We start from the raw sequence: 10,702 nt of genomic DNA on the forward strand, positions 1-10,702 counted from the left end.
ACACAGGGGGCCAGTTCACTGTCCCTCAGACCATTGGAGGGCTGCACTATAAAAAAAAAACTATGAACAAATCCCTATGCACACTGCACATATCTTATTTTAAAGTAAAAAAACAAAATGGGAACAAATACAATATTTAAAATAAAGAACAAGTAAATTTAAATCAACAAACTGACCAGTATTTCAATGGGCCTGCTTTTGGCTAATGAGATGGTCAATGTGCTCCTCTCACTGACCACCAATGAAAGAGGTGCCCCTTCCGGAAGTGCAGTGGGGGCCGGATAAATGGCCTCAAGGGGCCGCATGAGGACCGCAGGGCCATAGTTTGGGGACCCCTGATTTAGGTTGTAACTATATAGTTGTGGCGGTTTACATTACTAGGAAATAGACCTCCAGGCAATTTTCATGCTTCTAGATACTTATTCAACCATCAGGATCAAACACATATCTCCATGAATTTAGTATATATTTATTTTGAATTCAATTTCTGAACAGAGATTCACACTGCTTTTTATTATAGTGGCATTAGTTTAGATTCTTTTGCCATTGGAAAGTACCCTTGTAAACCAGCAATGCCATTTATGAGGGAGCAAATTTCCAAGTCTGTCATTAACTGATTCTCTTTCTGATCTTCACCTTCTTACCTTGAAAAAAAACTGTAATTACTCTAGCAGAAGATAGACACTGATGGTAAGAGCACAGCATTAGACTTACTGGAGTGCCATGATCATAGAGATGATTTTCTTAAAAGTCTTAATGACTCCTTCAGACCAGCCATTTCACAGATAACTTTGGAAGGCCCTGGACTCCATTAATGATTTCCAAAATGTCAGTTCTGCGACTCCCCTCCAGGTGGCCAGTTGATTATTTTTAGCAGGGCTTCCAGTAGCTTTAAACTGCCCTTAAGTGACAACTACCTACCTCAGTTGGCAGCAAATGAAATATAGTGGAAAGTGAAAGTTAAGCAGTTTTTTGGCATATGCTGTGGGTTAAAGTTGGATAGTAAAGGAGCTTTATATTGGGAAACCTCTATGCCTTTGTGAGTTATATATGTGGTAAAATGTTATCCCTCTACAAAGAACTGTTAAGGCCTCTGGAATGTACTACTTTTGTACTCATTTATAGAAATTGAGACCTAGGACATTTAAATAAAGTCGATTTGAAATAGTAAAGGGATGGTGGTAGCTTGCCGCCAGGGTGACTTTTCCTGACTCATGTCTTTTTTTTTTATGTTTTTGTTTGTTTTTTTATTGATTTTAGAGAAAGAGGAAAGGAGACAAACATTGATTTATTGTTTTACTTATTTATGCATTCATTGGTTGATTCTTGTGTGTGCCCTGATTGGAGGGATCGAACCCGCAACCTTGGTGTGTGGGGATGATGCTCTAACCAGCTGAGCTACACGGCCAGAGCCTGACTCACGTCTTTTATTTCAGTGAGAAAGCACTGCGAGTTAGGGAAATATTTTTCTCCTTTTATATTTAGTAAACTCCTTGCAAAATAAAGTTTCCATCTCAAGACCATTTCCCCCCCCACTGTGTTTGAATTTGGGGTGAGTAAAATGAAACTTAGTTTATTTTCTGTGGGTTAATTGGACATTGAGCTGCAGGCAGTGGAGATGACAATGGGTTCTGCAGTGTGAGAGCTGCTCTCAGTGATGGACCGTGCCTCTGCTGTTCTATGTCCTTGCCCTGCCTGCCTGTGTGGCTCTGCCTCACACACTGAGAGCCTCTGTGTGCCCGGAGGTCATTTAATTTAGAAGCTGCTCTTGTCTCCCTTTTGGCCACTTAGTTTACTGGCTTAGTCACTACTTGAAGCCTACATTTAATTTTCTCTGGCAGTTTTGGCTCTTAAAATTTCAGCATAGTCTCATCTCTCAGACTGACTTCATCAAGAAGGATTAAAGGAATAACTATAGAGTGAGCTGGACATTGGAGCCATGTCTGCTGCCATGTCAGCTCCTTGTTCTGCAAAAATCCAGCCGTAAATTGGCCTTAGGGCCCAGGGACTCATCAGCATCGGAAATCTATTACCTCTAATCGGCCTAAATTGTATAGAGCGTATCTCTCATTAATGGAAATACAAGAGCTAGCTGGCCTAAAATATTTACCCTTCACTTTACCATTCAGATTGCTTTCTTGAGACCAATGACCAAATATAAGAAAAATTTGGCAACCTTGATATCTTCCAACAAGAAGTTTCTATCAGCCACTTCGTCTCAACAAAACTAGTTTATTTCTTCCCAAATTCATTAATTTTATGTCCAGTACAAAGGGGGTTTTGCCAATAATAGTTCCATTATAGTTTCAATGTTCCATTTTGTGCTAATACATTCTGCTCTAGGGCCCAGCCCTCTCATTGACTGTGTTCCCTTCAGTCTCCACTGGACATATATGATAGAGATTTGATGGGTAAAAGGACCCAGATAGGCCAGATAGCCCCCCAAGCCTTGGTGTCCATAAAAGGCTTGGGACTGGATTATGCAATTGCCCTCAACCTTTGTGTTCTAGAAAAAAAAAAGGGCTTAGATGGATGCCTGTATAAAAATGATTCCTAGCTCTGTGCTGATAACTTTTCTCCGAATTGAATAGGGAAAGTTGAAGTAGGAGGAAAGGAAATTAAATGACCTCTTGTATTCCTTTGGACTCAGGTCTGACATATGAGATAATAACCTATATTGAAATGCCAAGAATTTTATCTGAATCAAGGAGAGGACAGTTTGACAGATTTATTACGCCTTCCTGTTGTATAGACACTGAAATAAAGTAATAAACATAAAAATAGCGATTGTACAACGCAAATTCACCTAAAAGCTTTTGCTTCTGTTTTGATGTAACATTATTTTTTTAGGAAAACTATGCAATTGTGATCCCGTGAAGTCTCTTGCTAACTTAGCTTATGGATTCAGTTACTGTTGAGTTGGAGTCTACCTGGTTACTACCTTTAAAAAGGGTGATTGGACCTGGATGGTGGTGGCACAGTGGATAAAGCATTGATGCAGAATGCTGAGGTCACTGGTTTGAAACCCGAGGTCACCTTCTTGAGCTTGAGTCACTGGATTGAATGCCAGGTTTGCTGGCTTGAGCATGAAATCATCCATAGGATCCCAAAGTTGCTGGCTTGAGCCTAAAGGTCACTGGTTTGAGCCCAGAGGTCACTGGCCTGAGCCCAAGGTTGCTTGCTTGAGAAGGGGTCACTGGCTCTTTTTGAGCCCCAGGTCACTAGTCCGAGCCCCAGGTCACTTTTCCAACCCCCAGCCAGGGCACGTAGGAGAAGCAATCAGTGCCTAACTAAAGTGAAGCAACAAGTTCATACTTCTCCCTTTCTCCCCCCCCCCCCCAAAAAAAAAGGGTGTTCAGTGCCTTATGTGATGGGAGCCAGAGCCTGCTGGGAATAAAAAACACAGATTCACATGAATGTCTATGCACAGCTTTAGTGATAATGGGAATGGCACACAGCCTCCCAGAATGTGGGGCTTTGGGTTCCCACACCCCAGCCATGCATGTCATCTTCCTCTTCACACTCTTGATAATAACTTGAAAATGGTGACATTACATTCTCTGAACTTTACTAGAATATGAACGATGTTTTTGTCATGTTAACATAATAGGTAACTCATAATGTATTAGACTGTTACAGCCTGCAGTTGCCTCAGTTTCCTATGATGGTGAAATGGCAGGGATAAGTGATTACTGGGTAAGTTTTAGCTGTAGGTAATGCTTTCGTGTTATTGTAAAATATTTTTATTTATATTTAAAATAAATGTTCATGAATGTTTGAAAGAAACAAAATGATCAGGGATGGCTCTTTGCCATGGGTCTCATTTTCATTCTTTGCTGTAAGAAAAATATATTAATGTCATATATTTTTTCACTTTTATTTTACAAATTTGTAAGTAATCTCAATTTTAATAAAGTCTTTTAGACTATACAATGGTTTCTTTTAATGAGCATGTACTTTTCTTGTGTGGATCTCTTGTTTTCTAGATTTTCTTAATTTTTAGAGAGGGGAGAGAGAAATAAAAAGGGGCAAGGAGCTGAAAGTATCAACTCGTAGTAGTTGTTTTCTGTATGTGCCTTGACTGAGCAAGCCCAGGGTTTCGTCGAATCAGCGACCTCCGTGTTCCAAGTCGACACTTTATCCACTGCGCCACCACAGGTCAGGCTCATCTTTTTAATGAGGTGGTTTGCATGCCATCTGTCCCCCCCCCCCCTTTTTTTCCTTACCCACTGCTGCCCATCCTGGGTCAGTCTCACTTTACTTCCATCCCTGGACTGGATGATTTCCCAAAATATCAGATCTCTAAGGGGTATTCTTGCAGAAATAGCAGGTTGTACTGGGGTTGAAGCTGGGGAGGGGGAAAGCCTATTGTCAGTCTCCCTTGGCAACTGGCAGGTCGGTATAAACCCCCAACTAGGTCAGACCTGGAGAGATCTCCAGCTGGATCACATCCCATATGAGATAGCTGACAGGCTAAACCCCTTCCCAGGTCTATATGGGTGGGCACCTGGGAAAGCCCAACTGAAAACACAAGGCTGGGCCCGACCAGGCGGTGGTGCAGTGGATAGAGCGTTGGACTGGGATGCAGAGGACCCAGGTTCGAGACCCCGAGGTCTCCTGCTTTAGTGCGGGCTCAACTGGTTTGAGCAAAGCTCACCAGCTTGGACCCCAGGTCGCTGGTTTGAATAACAAGGGGTTACTCGGTCTGCTGTAGCCCCACGGTCAAGGCACATATGAGAAAGCAATCAATGAACAACTAAGTGCCACAACGAAAAACTGATGATTGATGCTTCTCATCTCTGCGTTCGTCTGTCTGTCCCTATCTATCCTTCTCTCTCTCACTCTGTCTCTGTAAAAACAAAAACAAAAACACACAAGGCTGGTATGCTCCAAAAGGAAAATGTATTTAATATGCCTGGGTGCAAGTGTGCCGAGACAGACCAAAGCTGTGTCTGCGATGGGGAGGGCCTGGAGTAAGGTTTTTATAGTTTAGTCAGGGGTCTTGGGAAAAGCGGCTGACATCACTGCCTCTATAGGTACAAAGTAATATTTTTTCCTATGTGAGTTAGAGAGGTGCCACAGTTTCTCCAAATTGTTTCTCTCCCGGCTCCACTCTCTAAAGGAGTCCTGAGCTAGTTCAAAAGGTCCCAGGCCGGGCAGCTGAGGCTTCAAGCAAGCCAGTCCCCCCTCTTCCCACGGGTTTGCACTGCCCACGGAATGGGGGAGGGTGATCTATCACAAGACAGTGCCTCTGGGCCTCTGGCTAGGCTTTTACAAACAATTATTATGATTTAAACTCCCCTGTCAGGTTCCTTTCCAATGTAAGCTTTTCCTGACATTTCTGCAAAGTTAAACTTTTTGCTACATTTCAAAGTGAAGGCCAGTGAGCCATTAAGCGAGAGAATAGCAAACCAATTAACAACAACCTCACAGTGGGGGGTGAGAATGTACCGCTTTGAGCCTGGGTGAGAAGTTGGGTGAGGGGAATTTGAGTTTTAAAGGGGGCTTCTGAGTATAAAGGCACCCTGAACCCCAACCCAACATGTACCATAGTGTTGTCTCAGAAAAACAAGGTATAGGCTATTCCTGGTCCAGGGAGCTACTCTGCACTTGAGTTCTTTAAAAATTTAAAAATTATATGAAGTATTTGTTTCATTTCTACAGTGAGGAGAGGGGAAGACCCATGGATCCAGCTGTGAAATGCCTGCCCCAAACTTTGTGTAGGGCGGAAGAGGGAGCAGGGCTGCGGTGAGCATTAGTGGGCCCGGAATGAAACCTCATTACGTCTAGGCCTCGCTTCTGCAGGGGAATCTAGTCCCTTCTATTTTTATGTTTTGGCTATTTTCTTTGCTTTGGGAATTTGTTAAAGCATTTGTATTAGTTCTGTGCCCCCTGTTTTTAGTTATTTAGATTAGCTGGAAATCCATTGTCCACTCTTAGATGATGAAAAAGGAAGAAAGCAGGATATGGGTTATATGTAAATTTATGTAGATTAGCGCACACTGATGGCATCATTTTTTTTCTCTCTGCCTTCTATAACTATAGTAGGTAAATAAGAGACATAATTTAGCCATTAATGGCTAAATTAATAAAAAGTTAAAGCATAATTGCCAGGTGTGCTACAGCATAGGGTTTTATGGAGGACAAAAAAAAAAAAAGATAAAGAGGTTTAAACCAGTTCTTCTCACACTTTAATCTGCAGAGGAATCGTGGGGAGCTTGTTAAAATACAGACTTCTGATCCAGTAAGTTCTGGACTGGGACCCAAGATTCTGCATTTCTAATACACTCCCCGGTGATTGAGATGCTGCTGCTCTGTGGACCTCACTTTGAACAGCAACAACATAGAGCACTTGCCTTGTTGCCTGGCACATAGTAGGTACTTAATCAATGTTACTAATTCACACCAGGTAATCTGTGAGAGCCAAGCTGACCCTCTACCCCCAAATACCTTCACCATATCTGAAAACTGTTTATTGTGTGGCATCTTTTTTTTTTAAATTTACTTAGTTTTTACAGAGACAGAGAGTGAGTCAGAGAGAGGGATAGACAGGGACAGACAGACGGGAACGGAGAGAGATGAGAAGCATCAATTATCAGTTTTTCATGCGACACTTTAGTTGTTCATTGATTGCTTTCTCATATGTGCCTTGACTGGGGGGCCTTCAGCAGACCGAGTAACCCGTTGCTGGAGCCAGCAACCTTGGGTTCAAGCTGGTGGGCTTTTGCTCAAACCAGATGATCCCACGCTCAAGCTGGCGACCTCAAGGTCTCGAACCTGGGTCCTCTGCATCCCAGTCCGACGCTCTATCCACTGCGCCACCGCCTGGTCAGGCTGTGTGGCATCTTTTAAAAAGTGAATATCCCTGGGAGGCCTAATAAATGTGAATTGGTTTAATCAGATTGCTGGCCTCTGAACTCTGTCAGAAATGAGCACTTAAGGATTTAGAAGTTTCTCTCTTTTTTTTTTTTTTGCCAGCTTTATTGAAGTATAATTTATATACAATAAATTAATCAAATTTAAATTTGCTAAGCTTGACCAGGTGGTGGTGCAGTGGATAAGCATTGGCCTAGTATGCTAAGGACCCAGGCTCAAAACCCCGAGGTTGCCGACTTGAGCGTGGCCTCACCAGCTTGAGTGCGGGGTCATGGGCTTGAGCGTGGGTCATAGACATGAATCCATGGTCACTGGCTTGAGTCCTAAGGTTGCCGGCTTGAAGCCCAAAGTTGCTGGCTTGAGCTAGGGATCACTGGCTTGGCTGGAGCCCCCAGTCAAGGCACATATGAAAAAGCAATCAATGAACAACGAAGGTTGCTGCAACTATGAGTTGATGTTTCTCATCTCTTTCTCTTCCAGTCTGTCCCTCTCTCTTGTGTGTGTGTGTATGCGCACGCGCACATGCTAACATAAATAAACAAATTTATTTATTTTGCTGAGCTTTTTTTTTTTTTTTTTTTTGGTATTTTTCTGAAGCTAGAAATGGGGAGAGACAGTCAGACAGACTCCTGCATGAGCCCGACCAGGATCCACCCGGCCCGCCCACCAGGGGGCGACACTCTGCCCCTCTGGGGCGTCGCTCTGCTGTGACCAGAGCCACTCTAGCGCCTGGGGAAGAGGCTAAGGAGCCATCCCCAGCGCCCGGGCCATCTTTGCTCCAATGGAGCCTCGGCTGCGGGAGGGGAAGAGAGAGACAGAGAGGAAGGAGAGGGGGAGGGGTGGAGAAGCAGATGGGCGCTTCTCCTGTGTGCCCTGGCCGGGAATTGAACCCGGGACTTCTCCACGCCAGGCCAACGCTCTACCACTGAGCCAACTGGCCAGGGCCTGAGTTTTGACTAATGGAGACAGTTGTGTAACCATCTTCTGCCTTTTTTTTTTTTTTTTACAGAGACAGAGTCAGAGAGAGGGATAGACAGGGACAGACAGACAGGAACAGAGAGATGAGAAACTTCAATCAGTTTTTCGTTGCGCATTGCAACACCTTAGTTGTTCATTGATTGCTTTCTCATATGTGCCTTGACCGCAGGTCTTCAGCAGACTGAGTAACCCCTTGCTGGAGCCAGCAACCTTGGGTTGAAGCTGGTGAGCTTTTGCTCAAACCAGATGAGCCCACACTCAAGCTGGCGACCTTGGGGTCTCGAACCTGAGTCCTCCGCATCCCAGTCCGACGCTCTATCCACTGCGCCACTGCCTGGTCAGGCAGCTGTGTAACCATCTTAACAAACATAATATAGAGCATTTCCATCACTCTCAATAATTCTCTCATGCCTCTACAGAGACTAGAAATTTTAATGGGGGAAAAGAGGAAGGTGATTTGGAATCAGAGTGGAGGAAGGCCAGTAAGTTCCAGTTGCTTCAGTTTTGGGTTTGTGTGTGTGTGTGTGTTTGTGACAGAGACAGAGAGAGAGAAAGAGGGACAGATAGCGACAGACAGGAAGGGAGAGATGAGAAGCATCAATTCTTCGTCGTGGCTCTTTGTGGCAGCTCCTTAGTTGTTCTTTGATTGCTTTCTCATATGTGCCTTGACAGGGGGGATGCAGCAGAGCTAGTGAACCCTTGTTCAAGCCAGAGACCTTGGGCTCAAGCCAGCGACCATGGGGTCATGTCTGTGATCCCACACTGAAGCCAGTGACTCCGTGCTCCAGCTGGTGCGTCCACGCTCAAGCCTGAGACCTTGAGGTTTCGAACCTGGATGCTCTACGTCCCAGTCCGAGGCTCTATTCACTGCGCCACCACCTGGTCAGGCCAGTTGCTTCAGTTTTGTGTGGGAAACAGATCACAACCCCCACGCATAGTCCTCACCTCAGGAATGCTTTGACAGATCTTAAGATCCCAGCTGCTTTGGAGGTATACTTTACACCTTGTTAATTTAGACTCACTTGTCCCAGTTTGCCTAGAACTTTCCTAGTTTTAGCACCTAAATTTCCATGTCTAGAGAACTCATCTCAGGTCCCAGGCAAATCAGGATGGTTGGTCACCCTAGCTTGTGATATTTATGCCATTGTTTCTAAGCCTGAGATTGCCATCTCATTTTAAAGTCACTTCTCTTGTGAGCACATAGTAGGCACTCAAGAAATGAGTGAATGGGTGGACACACAGATAAACCCCAGTGTAGATGGCTGCAGATTCCTGGCCTAGAGAACAGGAGACCTGGGTTCTGGTCCCAGCTTTGCCAGGTTTGCAGTGGTGTGATTCTGGGAAAGTAGTTTCTCACTCTAGGTCTGTTCATCAGTTCCCTCCACTGAAACACAGGGGGTCTAGTTATTTTATGCCTGACACTGATACTGTGCCAGCTGTATATGGGATTATGTTCTGAGGTGACTTCCACTCAATGTTTCTCTCTCTCTCTCTTCCTTGCCTTTTCCCCCTTGCTATATATATAGTAAGTCAATAAATTGTGAAAGGGCATGTTGGTAATGGAACTGCTGATGGGCCAGGCTTATGCAGAATGCTTCTGCAAAGCAATAGCATTTGGACCTTGAACCAAGCAGCTGTGACTGCAAGTTGGAGAATCAAGTCTCTGTCTTCAGCTAAGTGTCTGTAATTACCTAATTTGCTCCTTGTGCATGCCTAGGAAGGGGAATGGTGGGCATAGCGAGCTTGCTGTTTAGGAATTTTTTTAGGTGGGTGAGGGGGTACCCTGGAAAGTAGGATTTCGTAAGCTTATTATCTCTTGGAGGCAGATATTTCCAGCTGTGCTAATGCCCAGTAAACATTATCTCAGGGTCTTATTGAGTATCCTAATACAGAAGGATTTTTTTTTTCCTGAAGCTGGAAACGGGGAGAGACAGTCAGACAGACTCCCGCATGCACCCGACCGGGATCCACCCGGCACGCCCACCAGGGGCGACGCTCTGCCCACCAGGGGGCGATGCTCTGCCCCTCCGGGGCGTCGCTCTGCCGCGACCAGAGCCACTCTAGCGCCTGGGGCAGAGGCCAAGGAGCCATCCCCAGCGCCCGGGCCATCCTTGCTCCAATGGAGCCTCGGCTGCGAGAGGGGAAGAGAGAGACAGAGAGGAAAGAGGGGGGGTGGAGAAGCAAATGGGCGCCTCTCCTATGTGCCCTGGCCGGGAATTGAACCCGGGTCCCCTGCACGCCAGGCCGACGCTCTACCGCTGAGCCAACCGGCCAGGGCCATCACAGAAGGATTTTAAAATTCGATATACCTTGGACTTGGGCTGGCACTTATGGCTGACTTAGCTGCATCTGTTCCCGGTTCTGCCTCATACTATCTGTGGAACAATGGGCACATTGTGTAACCTCTCGGAGCCTCAGTGTTTGCCCCTGATCTTCTTGTTTAATGGAGTGTCTGCACTGCCTACTCCACGGGGGTGTGAGTCAAAGTGATGATACAGGTAGAAGTTCAGTGAAACTGGTGTCTATACGAATGTGTCATTACCATCTTTAGTTTTTAGATCTGTATGATGGGGTCTGATTTATGGTGGGGGAAGGAAGTGGAGAGGAATTTGGGGATTTGTGTCTGCTTAGTTCCTCCAGTAATGGCATCGACTCCCCCTGACTCTCAATAAGACAGGTTTGAGGGAGGTACTGATTCTCTGTTAGAAAGACACCCATGCGTACCCTCCTCCCTGACAAATTTCTGACTGTTTGGGTAAGCTTGTCCTTTGCTATAAATTGCACCCCTGCTCTCATTTCCAAATTTTGAGGACAATGGCACAAGAACTCTACTTGAGGTGCTCAGCTA

Source organism: Saccopteryx leptura, chromosome 2 (assembly GCF_036850995.1).
Source record: "Saccopteryx leptura isolate mSacLep1 chromosome 2, mSacLep1_pri_phased_curated, whole genome shotgun sequence".
NCBI lineage: Eukaryota > Metazoa > Chordata > Mammalia > Chiroptera > Emballonuridae > Saccopteryx > Saccopteryx leptura.